The following is a 2,491-nucleotide window of genomic DNA, read 5'->3' as shown; positions in this document are numbered from 1 at the left end:
ATATGCTTACCTCTATCAGATTTGAAGAATACCAGATGAAAAAGAGGATCACAAATGAACCTCAACAGCCTTCCATATCACAGTTTATGGACACCTGTGCCGGACAGTACAGCATGACTCATCCACAGCAGAAAGCTATCACGAATGCATTATTAAGTGACTTGATTATTGGTTGCAACCTGCCCCTTTCTATTGTGGAAAACAAGAATTTTTGGCACTTTCTGACGGTAGTTGACAGAAAATACAGCCCGGTATGTCGCAGAACAATTATATCAAAAACAGAGAACCTTGCTGCTGAGAAACGTTCAATGTTAAAAACTCAGTTGAGCGAGACTGATCATGTTTCAGTCACTGTGGACGTTTGGTCAGACCGAAGGATGAGGGGTTTCCTTGGTATCACTGTGCACTGGATACAGAAAGAGACAGAGAGGATGCAGCTAAAATCCAAACTGCTGGCCTTTGACCGCTTCAAAGGATTACACACTGGTGAAAGAATCCGTGAGAAATTTGAAGCTATATGTGATGAATACAACATCAAAGATAAACTAGACTATATTATTAGTGACAATGCTGCCAATATGCGGAAAGCATTCACTGTGTGCTTCCCCACTGAGCAAGCTGAGGAACATGATGATGATGGTGATCATCTTGACGACCCAGAGCTCTGGCATGACTCAACCTTGGTAGATCAGGAAACAGTAGGTGCTGCTATGGCAAAGACACAGCGCCTGCAGTGTTTTGCGCACACACTTCAGCTGGTGGTGAAAGATGGTTTGTCAGAGACCAAAGTGGCATCTCCTTCACTTTCAAAGTTATCTAAGCTCAGCTCTCTACTGCACACAAGCACAACATTCAAAGATGTGTTTGAAGCTGAATTTGGTGAACAGAAAGCGATCCCTGCTGCTGTAATCACAAGATGGAATTCAACACTGAGACAAGTGAAGGCAGTTATCCAATGTGAACATCTAAAACTCTGTGCTGTTCTTGAAATGGCTCGGCACAAGGAGTTATTATTGACAACACGAGAGTGGAACCTGTTGAAGGAGATGGTGGACATCTTGAAGCCTTTTGGAGAAGCAACAGATTTGACACAAGGTGAGAAAAGTCACGATTAGTGCTGTTGTTCCATCCGTGCTGTCCCTCAATCACCACCTTGAGAAACTGAAGCCTCAAGTCCGTTTCCTGAATGGTCTGGTCAGGAGCCTCCAAGCATCTTTGAACAAAAGATTTCTTGGAATCGTTATCCATGTGCGAATGGCTAGAGCAGAAGATGGGATCACTGCCCCCTTTTCAGATCCAGTGTACCTTAAAGCAGCTGCTTTGGATCCAGCATTTTCTCTGTTGTGGGTGGAACACCATGTGTTGGGCAGTTGTGACATAAAGACAGAGGTGACACAAAAAGTTAAAGGTAAAGATTGAATATAGTTTATATTTTTTCTGTATTTTTTTGTCTAAAATTGTAATAAAGGCTCTTTTGCTGTTGTTAATTTGTTTTGCCAGATCTGATCCTGCAAGATGCGGCAGATCCTGCAAAGTCAGAGCAACCTGTGACTCCTGGTGGGGAATATCAAGAGGACTGTGAAGATGGAGGACTCTTTGCTGCTTACTGTAAGAGGCAGAAGAAGGATGTGGGGAAGAGTCCAGCTCTACAGCTAAGTCACTACCTGGATATTGCTAATGGACAGAAAGCCCTCTTGTTCTGGGCAATGAACATGCAGACTCTTCCTTCTCTGTTTCATGTGGCCACCAGAGTTTTGGCAGTACCTGCATGTAGTGCTCCTGTGGAGCGAGTTTTCAGCTATGGTGGCATCATTCTACGGCCTCATCGTGCACAAATGACTGACAGACTTTTGGCCAATTTGGTCTTTTGCAAATGCAATGCAGAATAGTTAATAGTGAACTGAAATAACTTAAAGTGCACATTCTTGCACATTCTTGTTCATTGTTTATATATATATATATATATATATATATATATATATATATATATATATATATATATATATAGAATAGAATAGAATAGAAGAATAGAATACTTTTATTTGTCAATTTCTTCAAATGTACTTGCCATACAAAGGAATTGAAATTACGTTTCACACTGTCCCATGCGTAGACATTGACAACAATAAGGTGCAGATGCACAACAAAAACAGCCCTAACAATAAAGTAATAAATAGTAATATAATAATATAAATAGTGCTAAAAGAAATACTAAAAATATATATATAGTTGCAGGTGTGTGCAATTGCAATGCAAGTCAGGAATGTTTTCAGTTCTTGGTTCAGAGAGTGTTTCTTTGTTGGAGAGTGTGCGTGGGTGAGGGGGAGTAGAGTCCAATCTGTCTTCCTATACTTCTGCCAATTTGGTGATTCTGCTGGCTGGGAGTCGGGAGGGAAGAGAGTTCAGCAGTCTCACAGCCTGGTGGATGAAGCTGTTGGTGAGCCTGGTAGTGCGGGAGTGGAGACTTCTGTATCTCTTTCCAGAGGGCAGG

General features: G+C 41.6%; 1 pseudogene; it reads left to right on the top strand.

The window, feature by feature from the left end:
* Positions 1–578: 578 nt before the first annotated feature.
* On the top strand, positions 579–1,889 carry LOC146681663 (zinc finger BED domain-containing protein 4-like; annotated as a pseudogene).
* The last annotated feature ends 602 nt before the right edge of the window (positions 1,890–2,491 follow it).

This window comes from Copadichromis virginalis, linkage group LG23, assembly GCF_057382275.1.
Source record: "Copadichromis virginalis isolate Kocher_CV1m ecotype Utaka linkage group LG23, C_Virginalis_male_GT1.1, whole genome shotgun sequence".
Lineage (NCBI taxonomy): Eukaryota > Metazoa > Chordata > Actinopteri > Cichliformes > Cichlidae > Copadichromis > Copadichromis virginalis.
The sequence above is the reverse complement of the archived record's forward strand: the minus strand, read 5'-3'. Positions and strand labels throughout refer to the sequence as shown.